We start from the raw sequence: 19,824 nt of genomic DNA on the forward strand, positions 1-19,824 counted from the left end.
TCGAACCGATTTAAAAGATTTTATTAAATCGGGTTGCCCGATTTCAAAGAGTTTATTAAATCAGTTTGCCCGATTTAAAAAATGTTAAAAAAGTCATTGGAAGTTTTTAAATCTATTTGATCCGATTTAAAATCCAAAATTAAATCGGCTCAACCGATTTAAAAAATGTTATTTTAAATCTGTTCATATCTCACCCGATTTAAATGCTATTAATTTTTTTCTTTTACTATTGTTTCTCGAGTACCATACACCAAAATTTATTTAATCCAAAAATCCAAAATCATCCATTAATAACATAAAGTTACAAAATTATACTTATACACTAAAATCATCGTACTATAATAATAGAGTATCATACACCTAATAGCATAAATTATACTTATATATACTAAAATCATTCCATAATAGTAGAGTTAATATCATATACCTAGAATCATCAATTATAAACCATAAAGTTACAAATTTATACTTGTAACCTCGATTCCTTCTATTTGTATGCTTAACTTTGTCTCCTCCTTTAACAGTTAACTCATAAGTTGGTTTCGAGAGACCATTCTTAAAATCGCTGGGTTGAATCAATCCTCTCCATATTTCCATAGGGATGTCCTCGGACCTTTTAATTCTGAAAAGGAAAAAAAAAAAAAGAAGATAAACTCAGCTCAACGTAGAAGCATAATAAAATTGACAACTTGGAGAAAATAAAGCCTAGAAATGACAACAAACAATATCACAAAGCTGTCAGGAATTTCAATAATACTCAATTGAAATAATCAACACATCCACACAAATTCAAACCCAATTACATGAAATAATATATCAATTAATATTAGTTGGCTAATGATCCACTTCATATCCATTTGATTATCAACAAACATCGCGTTAGTTAAAATTTTAGTTTAATCGGCTTAGTTAACATGGAAGATTGGTTTTCAACAAAGATGTAGGACATGGATCACCAATCTACATGAGACTATGAGAGCCTGGCCACACATCCATATTCCAAAAAACAAACAAAGAGCCTAACCACACAGCCACACCCAGTGCACCGAAACACAAAACCAGGTCCCGACTGTCAAAAAACCAAGAAATAGCTTAAGCACACAGCCATACACCAAAAAACCAACAAAGAGCCTAGCCACACCCAGTGCACAGAAATGAAAAAATAGGTCCTGACTTACAAAAAACACAGAAATAAACTGTGAGGCACTCAGCACCAAGAGCAAGTCCGAACCCAGCCAGAGAAACAAACCAATAGTCACGAAAAAACCAGCACTACCTAACAAAACAAAATTGAGGTTCACAAGACCATTCATAAAGAAAACAAGGCATAATTTGACAACTGCTATATAAATCATAGTCATACTTAATAAGGCATACTTTGACAATATTTAATAGTCATACTTTAACATGACAATCAATTCATTTACTTACAATTTTATCGGCAACAAGGGGTGTTTCTTTTGATGTGTACTCTCCTGATGATGTTTTTTGGCCCCTTATGCACTTCTCATAGTGTTTTGTTGGTGTAGGTATTTATTACAAGCCTGAAACAATTTTCCCCTCTCTTGTTTCTCCTGTTATAAATAACACACCAGAAACTCTTAACAATAATCACTTGGTTTCAACTATATATAAAAATATAAAACACAATTCATGTAAATACAAAACATATAATTAAGAGATAGTTAGATAAGAGTTAGATAATGCTGGAGTAGTTTTGGCTACCATAAATGTATGCATATATAGTGTATTAATGTTGGAAATTTACATGAATATAAGAGCTCAATATCCTCTTGAATGAAATTTACTTTATAGTGCTTCCGGTGTCATGATCGAAGGAAATTTTGTGCATAAATCCCAACTATTGACTACACTTTCCTGTTTCATCAAAATGATCATTATTTAGTGTTTTGAGATCCAAAGTATAGAGGTATTTTACAAGAAACCTCACCTCTACCGCGTGAATTGCTTTTCTGACTTCGTCATTTGTAACAGAGCCATCCTAAAGATATCGTTAGATCGTGTTACTTATTTTTGGCAATAATCAAGCAATGAAATCAATTAGTAGCTAAGAAGTAGATATTAAATAAATGGTAAATATAGAAACTTAGATAGTAGTAAAGAAACATATTATCCGAGGAGGTGTTTTGTGCAGGACAACCATTGTCCGAGGAGCTGTTTTGTTCAATTCTTCCCGAACATGATATTCAAGGCGACTCCAGATATCAAAGCGCCATCACTGCAGAAAAAGCTTCTACCCAACAAATCCCACTTAGACATATATTTTCAACAACCAAATTCATCATCAATACAAGTAGCAGACTTAAACCAAGATGTGATAAGGGACCTTGTTCAACTAATCCACAACATAAAAAGTAACCAATTCAAGTCATGCATACTATATTTCATAAATTAGCAAGTATATACAAGTTAAATAAGATATGCATATCAGTAGCTACAAAACTAGTTACACTGAGATATCATTAGACTCTTTCAAGTGTCTGTTTCCTTAGAAATTATTCCTTTTCCTTATAATTCATTAATCAACCAACAAATACACATATTTGGTACATATATTTTAAGCAAACATCAATCACATGATCAAAGTCAAGAAAACAGAAACTTTTTATCTTATATCAGCAATTATATTTTGAAGTAAAATCCATCATTTCTTATTTAGACTCATATAAGGCATGCGGTTCCTAACCATTTCTTCCACTAATCAAATCCTGAAATTTCAAACATTATAGGCCTATAGTTCCTGATCTCTTCAAACATTAAATTTAATCATACCGCCAACATCATCCTACATGCAAGATCAAAAAAATCACTTAACACTTTAGATAGAACCCACATAAACACAAGAAGATAAATAGCCATTCCTTAATTAAATTTCACTTAAATTTAACTATCAATTGCTCATATGATCAAGTAATCAATTGCTCAAATGATCAAGTACAAGGTGTACATAGATAATTGCAAAAAGCTACAATCAAAACAAAATAAGAACCAAAGTCTGACTTGCTCTAAATATAAGTAAAACAACCCAAAAGCTATTATACTAGAAGAGCAAAAACAGAATTGACACATAGTGTTATACCACAGGGCGAAATAGCAACAGAAGCACTACACACCATATAAGTAGAAATAGAAAAACTAGTAGAAAACAGTCCCTGCATAAAAACCAATGACACGTACGGCAGAAACAAAGACATTGCGAAAATAGAACCGTCACCTGAGGAGTGGAGTATGATATATGGTTGTTTGTTCTTGTCTTGTCTGGCTTCTAACAGATACAAAGTTTGTTTACTGTGTTGAATCAATGTAGATGTTGTCATGAGGAAGATAGAATCCGGAGGAAATTTCCCTAAAAATATAAGGGAAAGAACTTGCGTGAGGAAGAAAAATATTGCACAACAAAGTCTACCAAGAAAAATATTGCACAACAAAGTCTACCATGATAACAAAGTCTACTTACAGAGCATCTATTTGGAATTAATAACAACATTAGGACCTAAAAGGGGCATTTACTTGAATCTGCAAGTACTTAACATAGCCATGTAAATGCGACAACACCAGAATTTTGGTGCAATCCAAACTGAGTCAAGTTAAGTAAATAGAAATGTGAACTTCCAAAAGGGAACTCAACAATAATGTAGAGGATGCTTCTAAACTTGAAACAATAAACAACCAAATACTCAGTGGTAAAACATACAGGACACACTCTAACTCAATCTACTCTAGCAGCTTCTAACACCTTGTAAAACACACCTAGCAGTCAATAAAGCAGAGTAGTAAAAAGTACTCTCATAATATAGTGCACATGTAAATTGACACCCACAAACAACTCTTAATTGATTTGGCAATGTAAATTGAACATTGCACTGAATTGAAAATCATATAATGTAACAGGGGATGGTTATAACTGAATTAACCTTGTTCTTTTCATTTGTGTAAATAATCAAAGAAAGAAAGAAAAGGACTTGAAGAAATTTGGTTTCAAATTTAGTTTTTTAAGTGTATTATTATTATTTTCTTTTTTAAAAATCTTCTTTTCCCAACAAGTTAAATTGCAGCACAGAAACGCCTCTGCTTATTGAAACTAAACCTAAACTAGATTATAAAATAGACGAGAAAACAAATCGAAGCTTAGAAAACAATATCAACACATAAAATTGAAATAAAAAACAGTTGGGAGCTACACACTGAGAAAAAGAGAGATACCTATAGGTTAAGAAGTGTCGATAGATGAAGATGATGAGAAAGCTACAACGACTGAATGCGAAGATGGCGGCAACGGCGAAGAGGACCCTTGAAAACTCTGAGCGCACAATGAAGCGAAACAAAAGGGGAAATTAGAATGAGAATCCATTGAATAATGAAGATAAACCAAAATCGAAATGGAAAGTGACCTATCCTTGGGAAAGATATGGTGAGACTGTGCTTCGTCGTCGTCGTCGGGAGAGAAAGGAAGAAGAAAGTACCTTTAGGGTTTGTTGTCGCATAAGAGAGGGAGGGTTTGTGAAAAGAGAAGGAAGTAAGGAAAGCTTTTTTAATTTCTTTTTTAATTTAAAATTCTTTTTTAAATCAGGTTAACTGATTTAATTATCATTCTCTTAAAAAATTTCCTTCCGTGTTCTAGTTTTGGACCTTTTAAATCAAGTGGATGGGTTGTGATTTAAAATCTCTGATTTAATAAGTGTTTTTTCCACTAGTGAACATCTGTCTCAGGTTCAAAATCAGAATCACTTGTTGGAGGAGCTTTTCTTTTCTTGGTCTCTGACCTAGGGATCACTTTACTGACAGGTTTTGGAGGTCCATATACAGCCTTCTTACCAGTACCCTTTCCAGCCTTAGATGGTTTGGGTGTTTGGACAGGTGTACTAGCAGTCTCTACACCTTTATTAACCCTACTTCTAGTCCTCCTAGCCACACTAGCCTCAGAGTTTGTAGGGACAGCCTTATCACTGGTAGTAGTTTCATTAACAAGTATAACCTCTGGATTATCATTCACAGCTTTATCAGGAACAGTTTCTTTATCAGTAGCCTTAGGTGGGGGACTCTCATCAGACTCAGAATAGTCCACAAGGTTCTCTTGTGCCAAAGATGTGGTAACATCTGGCACCACATTTGGCGCAGCGCCATGTGTTGCAACATTCGGCGCAACATGACTCTCAGGAGCAGTTTTCTTGAGAGACTCATCAGCAACAGCCTCATTGGTCTCAGTGGAAGCACCAATATTAGCATCAACAGCAGTAGGGGGGTTAGGAACAGTTTTCCCCAATTTTTCAGACATAGCAGGGTCCTTTAAGCCTAGGGTTTCAGTAGGATTTTCAACATTAAGACCTAAATTAACAGAGGTCTTACCAGATGTGTCAACATTCTCTTCTGCAGGATTAATGACAGGTGTAGGAGCATCACTCGATGGCAGTGGATCATTATACAGTTCAGACATTGTATAGGCCCTTCTCGATTCAGTTCGCGATTTCTTGCTTTTCTTCTTCTTTTTCTTAATTGAAGTGGAGGGAGATGAAGGATTTATACTCGTTCGTGATGATTTTTCCTTCTTTGCGACTGATTTTCTCCTCATCGTTGGACTTGTGGAAGGTATGGTGTTGAGAGGAATAGCATTAATCACCATTTGTGGTGACGGAACATCTTCATTCTTCGTTGGTGAGGATTTTGCAGAATCAGACATGATTATTGAGTGAGATTTTCTAAGAAAGGTCAAGATTAAAACAGAGTTGATGAAGAAGTTGGAGAGATTTTGATCGAGAGAAGATGCAGTTCTGTTTGTGTTTGGAACGAACACAAGAAGTTGAGCAGTTGGTTGCGTGTTTTGGGAATAGAATAAATGTTGTAATGATTTCCCTTTGTAAACGTGCAGAGAGTGTAGGAGGGAAGATAAAGTAACTGTTGTACACTCTCCTTGCAATAACTGCTATTGATTTTCAAAAAGGCAAATTCCCAATTTGCCCCTCAATTTTTCAAATTGACTTGCGTCCAAAGCTTTAGTAAAAATATCTGCTAATTGTTCTTCAGATGCAATGTGCTCAAGTTTAACAATTTTTTCTTCTACAAGCTCTCTTATAAAATGATGACGTATGTCAATGTGCTTAGTCCTACTATGTTGAATAGGATTTTTAGAGATGTTTATAGCACTCAGATTGTCACAGTAAAGTGTCATGACATCTTGCTCCACACTATACTCTTTCAACATTTGTCTCATCCATAACAATTGAGAGCAACTACTCCCAGCTGCTATATATTCTGCCTCAGCTGTTGATAGAGACACGCTATTTTGCTTCTTACTAAACCAAGATACTAGATTGTTTCCCAAGAAGAAACATGCACCAGAGGTGCTCTTTCTATCATCTGCACTTCCAGCCCAATCTGCATCACAATATCCAATTAAGGTAGAATCATTACCATGAGAGTATAGAATTCCATAGCCACATGTGCCATTGACATATTTGAAGATCCTCTTTACTTGAGTCAGATGACTCATCTTGGGTTCAGATTGGTATCTAGCACAAACTTCAACTGCAAACATGATATCAGGCCTGCTAGCTGTGAGATATAGTAAGCTCCCAATCATACTTCTATAGAGACTTTGATCCACATCAACACCTTTCTCATCTTTGGTAAGCTTCAAGTGTGTAGGTGCAGGTGTCCTTTTGTGACTACCACCTTCCATACCAAATTTCTTCACAATGTTTCTTGCATATTTTTCTTGAGAGATAAATATGGTGTCTTCCATTTGTTTGACCTGAAGACCTAAAAAATAAGTTAGCTCACCTACAAGACTCATTTCAAATTCAGATTGCATTTGATGCACAAAGTGTTCCACCATTTGTCGCGACATTCCACCAAATACAATATCATCTACATATATCTGAGCTATCATTAGCTTTCCTTTCTCTTCTCTTACAAACAAGGTTTTATCATTTCCACCCTTCTTGTATCCATGGCTGACAAGAAATTCAGTCAACCTTTCATACCATGCTCTAGGGGCTTGTTTCAATCCATAAAGTGCTTTCTTCAGTTTGTAAACATGGTTAGGAAAGCTTGGATCTACAAATCCTTTTGGTTGCTCAACATATACCTCTTCATTTAGATAGCCATTTAGAAATGCACTTTTTACATCCATTTGATATAGCTTGAATTTCAAAATGCATGCCACAGCCAAGAGTAATCTTATGGATTCCAAGCGAGCAACTGGAGCAAAAGTCTCATCAAAATCTACTCCTTCTATCTGGGTGTATCCTTGTGCTACAAGTCTGGCTTTATTTCTAGTAATATCACCATTTTCATCAGTTTTGTTCTTGTACACCCACTTTGTACCAATAACATTTATACCATCTGGTCTAGGTACTAGATCCCATACCTCACTTCTTTTGAACTGAGTTAGTTCCTCCTGCATAGCATTGATCCAGTATTCATCAGTCAAAGCTTCTTTAACATTCTTTGGTTCAATCTTTGATATGAAACATGAATTGGAGATTGCTTCTTTTGATCTTCTTGTTGCAATTCCTTGATTTGGATTTCCAATGACAAGTTCCAGTGGATGATTCTTCTGTGTTCTAGTAGATGGTCCCTTGTTTGGTCTAGGAACCTCTGTAGTAGACTCAGAATGTTGATCAGGTTCAGGTTCAGTTTGATCATCATCAGGTGTTGGGACAGGTGTTATGACATCTGTCTCTTCAGCTGGATCTGCACTTGTTGTATCACTGTCATCAACAACAACATTAATTGATTCCATCATAGTTCTTGTTCTGGAGTTAAAAACCCTATACGCTCTGCTGTTGGTTGAGTAACCTAAAAAGATCCCCTCATCACTTTTGGGGTCCAATTTTCTCCTAGGTTCTCTATCTGCCAAAATATAACATTTTGACCCAAACACATGGAAATACTTCACAGTAGGCTTCCTATTCTTCCATAGTTCATACAGTGTTGTAGCAGTACCTTTTCTTAATGTTACTCTATTGTGAATGTAACATGCTGTATTCATGGCTTCAGCCCAGAATTTGTAAGGAACATTTTTGGCATGCAACATTACTCTAGCAGATTCTTGTAAGGTTCTGTTCTTTCTCTCAACCACACCATTTTGTTGAGGTGTAATTGGTGAGGAAAACTCATGGGTTATCCCTTCAGCAGCACAAAAGTCAGCAAATTTAGAGTTCTCAAACTCCTTACCATGGTCACTTCTAATTCTTATAATTCCACAATCTTTCTCCTTTTGAAGTTGTAAGCAAAGATTTTTGAATTCTTCAAAAGTCTCAGATTTTTCCCTAATGAAATTGACCCAAGTATATCTAGAGAAGTCATCAACAACAACAAGTACATATTTCTTACCTCCAAGACTCTCCACTTGTATGGGCCCCATCAGATCCATGTGTAGTAACTCAAGAACTTTAGAAGTGGACAAGTGTTGCAACTTCTGGTGCGACACTTTGGTTTGCTTCCCAATCTGACATTCACCACAGATATTGCCTTCTTGTATTTGTAAACTTGGTAGTCCTCTGACAGCTTCTTCTGATATGACTCTCTTCATGCTCTTCAGGTTAAGGTGTCCTAATTTTTGATGCCACAGCTTAACCTCTTCATTTTTAGTTAAGAGACATGTAGATACAATAGCTTCTTCAAGAGGAGTCCACAAGTAGCAATTGTCTTTTGATCTAACACCCTTCATAAGGATGTTTCCTTCATTATTGCTGACTAGACATTCATTTTTTGTAAAGTTGACTCTCATGCCTTGATCACATAGTTGGCTTATACTAATTAGATTGGCAGTTAGGCCTTTTACAAGGAGAACATTTTCAAGTTTTGGTAGACCATTGTCAATCAGTCTTCCAATACCTTTGATTTCCCCCTTTGCTCCATCTCCAAATGTCACAAAGCTTGTGGCATAGGATTTTACCTCTTTCAAATACTTTTCAACACCAGTCATGTGTCTGGAACAACCACTATCAAAGTACCAATCTTCTTTTGAAGATGCTCTGAGAGATGTATGAGCAATCAAACTTTTCCCACTGCTTTCAGCTGTATACTCCTTGGTATTTGTTGTATCATCTTTTTGCTTCCATTCCATCTTTGTTTTAGTGATGGTTTGATCAGATTCTTGTGGAGTTTCACTTGGATAACCATACAGTTTGTAGCAATAAGGCCTTATGTGCCCCTTTCTTCCACAGTGATGACATCTCCATGAATGGTACCTGCTTCTTGGTCTAGGTATAAACCTAGGTCTCTGCCATCTTTGCTGATGTGGTGCCACATGTGGCAACACTTGTCTCTGCTGTCTAGGAGACAGGTGTGGCGACATCCTGTCATGCATTTTTGGAGGTGGTTGTTTCCTTATCTCAGGCATATATTTCCCCTCTTTGTTGTAATCCATAATCCTATTAACATTTTTGTATTCATACCCAATACCAGTTTTGGATTTGCTAGGAACTGGCAGAGTTTCCAGGATTTCATCTAGATCACTTCCTTTGAATAGCCTAAGAACATGCTTCTTTAAATTCTCAAGATGAGAGTTTAATTCAGTTACCTCTTCATTTAGATGGGCTATTTCAGTCAGTTGTTTGATCTTGTCAGCTTCTAAGTTGATGATAGTTGCCTTCTGTTCCTCAATGATCTTTAAACTATCTTCCCATTTAGTACTAAATTCAGAGATTCTTGACATATTAGCAGCTCTCTCAGTTTCCAACTTAGTGATTGTTTCTTTTTGTTCTTCAGAGACTCTGCAGACTTCTGCACTCTTCAGACACAGCTTTTTATATGAATCAGCCAGTTCATCAAAGGTCAGTTCTTCTTCACATGATTCAGTGTCAGATGTGCAAACACTTGTCAATACATGTATAGCCTTTGCAGTATCAGTTTCTCCTTCAGAATCTTCATCTGACCAAGTTACAGTTAACCCCTTTTTTTGTTTCTTCAGAAAGGTACCACATTCACTTCTAATGTGACCAAACCCCTCACATTCATGGCATTGAACACCTTTATTTGGAGCTGATTTCTCATCTGTTACAGGTTTTCTGAAATTCCTGTAAGTGTTGCGACCAATGTCAGCTGCACCTGTCTTAGAGCGTTTGTCCATTTTCTTTAGCACCTTATTAAATTGTTTTCCCAAAAGAACCATTGCATCAGAGATGCTTTGTTCAGACTCTGTGTCACTCAGTTGATCTTCTTCCTCAGCATTTGAAACAAAAGCAATACTTTTGTTTTTCTTATCCATCTTTTCATTTGTAGCTACTTCATAGGTTTGTAGTGAACCAACCAGTTCATCTAGCTTCATATCTGTGATATCTTTTGCTTCTTCTATAGCTGTGACTTTCATGTCAAACTTCTTAGGTAAAGACCTGAGCATTTTCCTTACCAGCTTTTCTTCAGGTATCTTTTCACCCAAGGCATCAAATTGATTGTCAAAATCAAGTATGGTCATGTGAAAATCCTGAATGGTTTCATCATCATTCATTCTAAGATTCTCAAACTTAGTTGTTAGAAGTTGTAGCTTAGACAGCTTCACTTTAGAGGTACCTTCATGAACAGTCTCAAGAATTGTCCAAGCTTCCTTAGCACAGACACACTTTTTGATGAGTCTGAATATGTGTTTGTCAACACCATTATAAAGTGCATATAATGCTTTTGAGTTTGCAAGAGCAAGCTCATCTTCCTCTTTGGACCATTCTTCAGCAGATTTCAACTCAAGAGTTGGTTTACCATCTTTGTCCATCTTCACAGGTGGAGTCCATCCTCTCAGAATTGCCTTCCATGTCTTGCTATCAATTTGTTTTAGAAAGGCCATCATGCGGGACTTCCAATAGTCATAGTTTGAAGCGCCAACCAAAAGAGGTGGTCTGGTAACAAAACCTCCTTCTTTGTCCATCCTTGCCAGAAACGATTTCCCTGGAGCTCACCCTAAAATTCAGAACAGGGTGCCTGCTCTGATACCAATTGAAATTCCTGGCACGCAGTGGACAGGTGTTGCTCAAGGTGTAGCAACACTTGTCTGTTGTAGACAGATGTTGTCACTGGTGCGCCAACACTTGTCTTATAAACAGAGCAAATAACATAAAACAATACAAACAGTAAAGTAAATAACACACGAGAGTTGTTAACCCAGTTCAGCCTAAAGCCTACTCTGGGGGATACCAATCCAGGAATGAAGTCCACTATCAGCAGTATTACTTCGAAGTTAAACTCACCCGTTTACAACTTCTCACTTAATCACTACCCAATGACCCTTCTACCTAGGAACTCCTAGATATGAGACCCCGTCCCAATTCCCACCTTAGCAACACAGACAGCGCTGCTATTCAACTCAGACGATTACAACGATTGGAGACACACTCCTAAGAACTAGGATTCACTCTTGCTTAAAAGCTTGCGAGTAAACCACACAACACAATAGAACAATCTCCGTACTTCAAAGCTTAGGAGAAGTTCACACTTACAACTCAATAACACTCAGGTCCTAAGCTTGCATCAATGAGACACAAGAAAGGCTCACAATTAACACTCTAAAATCCCTAAAACACACGCTTTGTAAGAACACGATTTTAGATGCTTGAAACCATATGCTTGCCTTCGTATTTATAGTAGTAGAACGACTTGGGCTTCAAGACAAAATTAGGGCTTCTAGAATTGCGGCAGCAGTGATATATTTTTGAAAATAATAGTTATATTTTTGAAACCGCAAAAATATATTTTCCAAAAATATAATTCCTTTGGAGAATAAAACTAGGGTTTAGCTGCCTCATGAAACACATTAAACACGTGCGCCTTCCTCTGTAAGAAACCTTGAAACAATTCTTCAAACAGATCTTCAAAAGATTGAGTAGAAAATAATAACATCCAGCTGGCGCGCGCAGAACAGAGTCAGGTGTTGTTCCAAAGTGTCACAACATTTGTCACAACACTTGGGGTCAGCACACTTGTCTCAATACTTGGCTAAAATATGTTTTTGCAAAATGTAGCCAATATACAAAAACCCAACAGATATTACAATCTAACACTTCCCCTTAATTTCATAACTAGAACACACATTCAAACTTTTATCAGACCAAGCTTCTTCCTTAAGTATTCAAATCTGTCCAATTTCAATGCTTTTGTAAAGCGATCTGCTAGTTGCTCTTCTGTTGGACAATACTGAATTTCAATCATTCCATTTGCCACTTGCTCTCTAATGAAATGGAACCTGGTCTCTATATGCTTACTTCTCCCATGTGAGATTGGATTCTTTGCTAAGTTGATTACAGACTTGTTATCAACTAGAAGCTTGACTGTTTTCTTCACTTCACACCCTAACTCCTTCATCACGAAGCCATATCACTTGACAAGTTACAAAGGTCCCTGCAATATACTCAGCTTCACATGATGAAAGTGCAGTCACTGGCTGTTTCTTTATGCACCATGAAACTGCAACATTATTGTGCTTGAAGACATAGCCTGATGTACTCTTTCGATCAATTATGTCTCCACACCAATCACTATCTGAATATCCAATTAAAGTACATTCCTTATTGCTAGTGCCATAAGGAAATAGCAAGCCATAGTTCACAATACCTTTAAGATACCTAAAGATCCTTTTAGCAGCTATCAAATGAGATTTTCTAGGATCATGCATGAATTTGCTTATCACACTCGCTGAATAGCAAATATCTGGCCTGCTGTTGCATACATACCTCAAAGTACCAACCATGTGTCTAAACATTGTTGAGTCAACCTTCTCTTCATTGCTGCACTCATCAAGTTTAGTATTTGTCTCTGATGGATTTGAAATTGGATTGCAGCCATTCATTTCAAATTTCTCTAGTAACTCACCAATGTACTTCTGTTGATGCATTACTATACCATCCTTCAATTTTGAGAATTCTATTCCTAGAAAGAATGAGAGTTCACCAAGATCAGACATTTCAAATTCTAATTTCAATTTGTCCTTCACACTTTTGATTCCTGCAATTCTACTACCAGTTAGAAGCAGATCATCCACATATAGACAAATTATAATGGCTTCACCAGTTTTGAAGTTTTGCACACAAACTCCAAACTCTACTATACATTTCTTAAATCCAATTTGGATAAGAAACTCATCAATTTTATTGTTCCATGCTCTTGGTGCCTGTTTCAAACCATACAGTGCTTTGTGCAGTTTGTACACCATAGTTTCCTTCCCTTTAATTTCAAAACCTGGATGCTATGACACAAACACTTCCTCTTCAAGTGGACCATTCAGGAATGTTGATTTAACATCTAAATGGTACATTAGCCATTTGTTCTTGCAAGCCAGAGATACTACAAGCCTCACAATTTCAAGTCTAGCTACTGATGCAAATATCTCATTGTAATCTATACCATGCTTTTGCAAGAAACCTCTAGCCACCAACCTTGCTTTATGCTTTGAAATTGTGCCATCAGGGTTCAGTTTCACTTTGAACATCGACTTCACATCTATTTTCTTTTTCTTGTATGGCAAGGCAACTAGCTTCCAAGTCTGATTCTTTTCAATTGACTTAAGCTCTTCTTCCATATATTACTTTTGTTGTGAATTCGGATTGAATCACACCAATAAAATAATTGATGTGTGGAGAAAATAACGATTAACCAATCAAATAATGAGATCGGCAATAATAATCAAAAATCAAAAGATAAAGCGATAAAGAAAAAAAGGAACACAAGAGAATTGTTTACCCAGTTCAGTCAATGTGACCTACTATGGAGGAGAGAGCAGCTCTCCGATCCACTATCAAAGTTCTTCCTTGATTACAATGAAATTCACCACAAGAGTTACAAGATTTAGAGTTTTTCCTAAATCTACCCTAAGCCCGAATTTCTTCCCGTGACCAAGAAATTCAATATGAAAGTGTTTCCCAATGTGATAGAATGTTTCCCTAACCCTAGAGTCTTCCCAAGATGATCTCTCTTAACCCTAGCCTTTTTGTTAGCCTTTGAAACCCTAAAATCCCCTTAAAAAAGTCAGAAAACGCATAACATATATATAGGCCCGCAGGCATCACGCCTGGGCGCCAGCTCCCACGCCTGGGCGTGAGCAGGCAGAATCTACCAAAACATGATTTTCTGATTTTTACATTATTTCAAGGCAATATTCAACAATTCTCCACCTTGCCATTAAATCAATGGTGATGCCGACTTCTCATCAACCACCATGCTGCTCTCTCCAAGTTTACACCACCCTATTCGGCCCCCGGAGTCTACCTCTCCGTACTCCCGAAAAATGCTTGCCTCCAATTGCCCTTGGATTTTTAGGACAACCCACAAGCTACACCGTACCATCTTCAAACCCCGGATTGTATCTTTCCGTACTCTTGAAGATTTGCTTGCCTCCAACCAACCTTGGAATTTTTAGGTGGTTTCACAAGCTGCAACCTCAAACTCTCCTTGTGTCCAACTACTTCCCGCAGTCTAACAAGTTACCAAGCTTGATCACCGTTGCTTCCACGCAAGGTCTCCATAGCCATATCACTTTGATGTACCTCCACCTCAAACCGAGTTTCCTCCACCAAAGCCTCAAACCGGTATATCCACTATGTCCTCCACCAACACTTCCCGGTTTAGTTCCACCACCTAGTAAACTTCATTTCACTAGTACAACTAAAACCAACCAATGTCACTAACAACCAACCGAAGTTTCACAACTTATCCACACCATGAGAATCACAACTAGTAACAAAGTTCAAGAACAATACCTCGCATTGTGTGAAAGAAATTCAACCATACCTTGAACCTTATAAGCTTTCCCGTCTCCAAGATGAACAAACTCCACCTTCAACTAGCTCTAGGGCTTCAAAGTACTCCTTCCTCAAAACACATGTGATCGGAGCATCCAAAGTCCATGACTTCAACTCCATTGATTCCCAACTTCACCACACTAGCACATCCGCATTCTCACAATAATAAAGTTGTTGTTTCAAACGTAATCCCGAGTATTATTCCACCGCCTCTCCAAGCTGATGTTGAGTATTATTACCACCGCCTCTCCAGGCTGATCAGCAAACTATGGGTGTCAACTGGCGACTATGAGTGCTCCCGCACCCTCATAGCCTTCCTCCTCATCAACGGCAACATGAACTGACGAACTACCACTGCCCCTTCTCTGAGGACAGTCCTTCTTGAAGTGACTCGGTTCTTGACAATGGAAGCATTTGAACTTGCCACCACTATCACCCTTTGGCCTAGACTTGGAACCATATTTCTTCCACTTTCCTCTACCGTCGTTCTTGATGACGTTAGTCATTACATGGAAATAAAGACCATTTTCAAGTGTTTTTAGAGGTTTTTGACCTAAATCATGAAGAATAAGACATTGATTTGAAGCTACATGCGAAGGAAGATAGCAATTGAAAATTGGTGAATTTTATAGTACTTTTTCGCCTGGGGCGGAAGTTTTTGCGCCTGAGGCGGAAACTTCACTGAAGAAGCTGGTTTGCTCACTGTTTTGCCGTTTCAGGCGAATTTCTTGTGCCTGAAACGAAACTGCTTACGCCTGGGGCGGAAATTCTGTGCCTCAGGCGGAAAACGTTACTTTTGATCAGTTTTATAAAAGGGAAACATCAGATCTGGATCATTATCGAATTTTGAGACAAAAGAACAGCTGTTGGAGCGATTTTTGAAGGATCAAGAGCGACCAAGCAAGGATTCCAGTGTGGAAACACATCAAGATTCTTCTTGTAATCATGCTTTCTTTCATTTTATTTGATGTAATTTTTGAATTTGCAATGTCTAGCTAAATTCTCATGATTGGTCCTTAGGTGATTCTAATTACTTTTGATCTTGAATTATGTGATTGTCATATGATATGATTAATGAATTACGAAGTTAGTTTCTATTGATTGTTCTTTGTGCTTAATGCTTTGTATGAATTCGCGACTTATATGATGATTGCAATGATTTGTTTTACTATGACGATAGGAATAAATCATCGATCTAGGAATGATTAATCAATTAACTTTCACTTAAGACATTTCGGATCGTTAATTGAGATTAATAGATTAAAGTTTTTCTTCCTCACATGATCATAGGTCTTACTAAGACATTAGGGATTGATGATCATGAGAGAGGATTATGTTACCAAGACATTGGGCATAATCAATTATGTTTTAATCAAATCATGAAACTAATTTGACTAATTCGTTATCATACATGACATTACCGAGAGAAATAGTAATTAGATGACCCAAAAAGGACCAATCGCTTTTCTTACATCAATCTAAACACCAAAGCAATTCCAAAGTTTAAAAATTTAAACTTGAAACCAAACAAGACCCCCTATTTTACAATTTATGTCAATTTACATGAGTATGTCTTCAATTTACAATTGATTTACAACAATCCCTGCGGAGAGAACGATTTTATTATACTACTTGACGGCTATTTAGTACACTTGCTAAATTTCTATCAAGTTTTTGGCGCCGTTGCCGGGGATTGTTGATTAAATCAACAAGGCAATTGATTCATACCTTTTAAATTTTATTGTTTTATCTTTACTGAAGTTTTTGTTTATGTAATTCTAAAAGAATATCTATACGAAAATTAGTTCTGAATTTTATTTTCTTTTTCATTCTTGTGTAGTGCAGTTGCTTCTTAAGGTATTTTCTGGTTGTTTATGCAAGGTAGGAAAACAGCAAGAGAACTTATCTTTGATCCTGAAATAGAGAGAACAGCTAAAGCAAACAGGAAAGCAGTTCGGTTAGCCCGAGAGGTTGCCCGGTTAGCAGGTGTTGCACAAGAAAGTTGTGAAGAAGTGGTTTCTAGTCCAGACACATCGGACAACGAAGCCAACATCATGGCTGAGAATCCACCACCACCTCCACCAGTTGTGCCTGAGAGGACGTTAGGTGACTATGGGCAAAGAAACAATGGAGAGCTTGCCAATCTGGGTTTTCAACCAAGGAATCATGTGTCATTTGATATCAAGAATTCAGTGCTCAGCGCCCTCAAAGAGAATCAATACTCAGGGGCAGAAACACAATGTCCAAATCTCCACCTGGAGCATTTCTATGAAGCTTGTGACTATACAGACCCACCAGGAGTATCTGAATCAGATAAAAGATTAAGGCTTTTCAAGTACTCGTTAACTGGAAGAGCTAAAGACTGGCTGGACACAATACCACCTAACACCATCACTACTTGGCAAGAGCTAGAGATGAAATTCATGGATAGGTACTTTCCAATTCACAAGTATCTTGAAAGAAGAGCTGACATTACAAGTTTTGAGCAAGGAGACTCCGAAACATTGTATGATGCCTGGGAAAGATTCAAACTGAGCCTGAAGAAGTGTCCTAAGCATGGGCTCGATAGTCATACTCAAATGCAGCATTTCACACAAGGATTGAGAGCTCAAACTAGAATGTTTCTAGATGCATCGGCAGGTGGATCTTTGAAAAATAAAAATCAAACTCAAGCTAGAGAGTTGGTGGAATCCATGGCTCAAAATGAGTACAGAGTTGAAAATGATCGTGGTGCAAAGAAGAAAGCAGGCATGCTAGAGCTTGATACTCAAACTGCTCTTTTGGCCCAATCTACATTGATGAACTCTCAAATGGCAGCTGTGTTGAAACACCTCACTAGCACTCCAAATTCCCAGATGCCAGTCATGGCAGCTAATGAAGTGAAATGTGATTTTTGTGGACAAGGGCATGCTAATGGCCAATGTTTTCCTGAAGGGTCAGAAGAGGCAAAGTACCTAGCCAACTTCAAAAGGAACAACCCAAAGTATGATCCATATTCAAACACTTATAACCCAGGTTGGAGAGATCATCCAAACTTTGGTTGGGGAGGAAATCAAAACTCAAATCAATCTCAACAACAATCTTCTTCACAAAACTCTCAACAAAGGAGACCTTCTCAATTAGAGGATACACTAACTCAATTCATAAAGGTGACTCAAGGGAACTTCGAAGCTATGAAGGTTAGCCAAGATCAAATGAAAGCCAACCAAGATGTTGCCAACAAGAATCATGAAGCTTCAATTAAGAACTTGGAAACTCAAGTTGGGCAATTGTCAAGGCAATTCGCGGCTACTCAAAATAATGGTTTTGAAGGTTCTACAAAGGATAATCCGAGGAATGAAAGTTGCAAGGCGATTAATTTGAGAAATAGAGCGGTTCCTTCACCTGAGATTGTAACGAAGAAAAAGAGTGAGTCTAGTGTTGAGGGAGTGAAAGAAAAAAATAATGTTGAGGGAGAAGTTGAAAATGAGAATGAGGGAGAAGTTGAGAATGAATTAGAGAAAATGATTGAGAGTGAGAAAGAGGAGTTAGTTGAAGATGAGAAAGAGAAAAAAATTGAAAAAGAGAATGATGAGAAGTTAGTTGAAAAGAAAGGCAAGGGTGTAGAGGAGAAAGAAAGTTCTGTCCATGCTAAATTGCCATATCCGCGCAAGAAGAAGGCAAAGGCTAATGATCACCAACAATTCAAAAAGTTTATGAAGATGCTTCATGATCTCCAAATTAACATTCCTTTTGCTGAAGTGTTGGAACAAATGCCTGTCTATGCCAAATTCATGAAAGAACTTATGACAAAGAAGCGGAAACCTCTTGATGATGATACAGTGGAGATGACAGAGGAATGTAGTGCCATAATCCAAAAGAAACTTCCTCAAAAGAAGAAGGATCCTGGAAGCTTTACCATACCATGTTCAATAGGTAACATCTCCGTTGGTCGAGCTCTATGTGATTTAGGAGCTAGCATAAACCTAATGCCATTGTCAATGATGAAGAAGATACCCGGAGCTGTTGCAAAACCCACAAAGATGCAGCTCTCTTTAGCTGATCGTTCTATTGTACATCCTTACGGCGTACTTCATGATGTTTTGGTAAGAGTTGCTGAGTTTGTTTTTCCGGCTGATTTCGTCATCCTTGATATGGAAGATGATGCAGATGTAGAACCATTATTATTGGGTAGGCCATTCTTAGCTACCGGAAGAGCATTGATTGATGTTGAAATGGGAGAACTTATGTTGAGAACACATGGGGAACAAGTCATGTTTAACGTGTTCAAAGCTATGAAACACCATGATGATGAGCCACAATGTTACAAGGTTGACGTGATTGAGGAAGTGGTAGAAGATGTCTTAGTGGAAGAAACACCATCCTTACCATTAGAAAGAGTAATTGTTAATTCCATTGATGATTTGGAAGAGGAATGGGACAAGGAGATTGAAATTTGTCTCCGTCAACTTGAAGCATGTAAAGAAGAAGCACAAAAAGATTTTGAAAATGTGTATGCTGTGGAAGAGAAAGCTAGTGGTAAGAAGGACTTAAAAGTTACTATTCCGGAGTTGAAAGAGCTTCCCTCTCACTTAAAATATGTTTTCTTGGGAGAAGATGCTTCACAACCGGCAATCATAAGCAGCAGGTTGAGTTCTTTGGAAGCAGAGAAGCTAACTAGAGTCTTGCGAGAAAATAAAGAAGCCATGGGTTGGAGCATCTCTGATTTGAAAGGGATTAGTCCCGGATTCTGTATGCATAAAATAAAAATGGAAGATGAATACAAACCTGTGGTGCAACCTCAAAGAAGACTAAATCCAACCATGAAAGAAGTGGTGAAGAAAGAGGTTCTTAAACTTCTAGAAGCTGGTATGATTTATCCAATCTCGGATAGTGCTTGGGTAAGTCCTGTCCATGTGGTCCCGAAAAAGGGTGGTATGACAGTCGTGAGAAACGAAAAAAATGAACTGATACCCACTCGCACCGTCACTGGGTGGCGGATGTGTATAGACTACAGGCGGTTGAATTCAGCAACAAGGAAGGACCATTTTCCTCTTCCATTCATGGACCAAATGTTGGAAAGGCTTGCAGGGCAGGC

The 19,824-nt window shown here is 37.6% G+C and overlaps 1 long non-coding RNA gene across 13 annotated transcripts; it reads right to left on the reverse strand.

Moving 5' to 3' along the window:
- Window positions 1-271: 271 nt before the first annotated feature.
- On the reverse strand, window positions 272-4,607 carry LOC123887347. Of its 13 annotated transcripts, none has more exons than XR_006801446.1 (8): window positions 4,485-4,598; window positions 4,225-4,321; window positions 3,479-3,598; window positions 1,952-3,367; window positions 1,769-1,878; window positions 1,432-1,574; window positions 1,179-1,276; window positions 272-622 (listed from the first exon to the last, which is right to left on the reverse strand). It is a non-coding gene; the product is annotated as an uncharacterized LOC123887347 (long non-coding RNA). The 13 variants fall into 13 exon arrangements; XR_006801444.1 differs by having other exon boundaries at window positions 3,479-3,537; window positions 4,413-4,598; XR_006801443.1 differs by having other exon boundaries at window positions 4,413-4,598.
- Between the last annotated feature and the right edge of the window lie 15,217 nt (window positions 4,608-19,824).

Source organism: Trifolium pratense, linkage group LG5, assembly GCF_020283565.1.
Source record: "Trifolium pratense cultivar HEN17-A07 linkage group LG5, ARS_RC_1.1, whole genome shotgun sequence".
NCBI classification, from domain to species: Eukaryota; Viridiplantae; Streptophyta; class Magnoliopsida; order Fabales; family Fabaceae; genus Trifolium; species Trifolium pratense.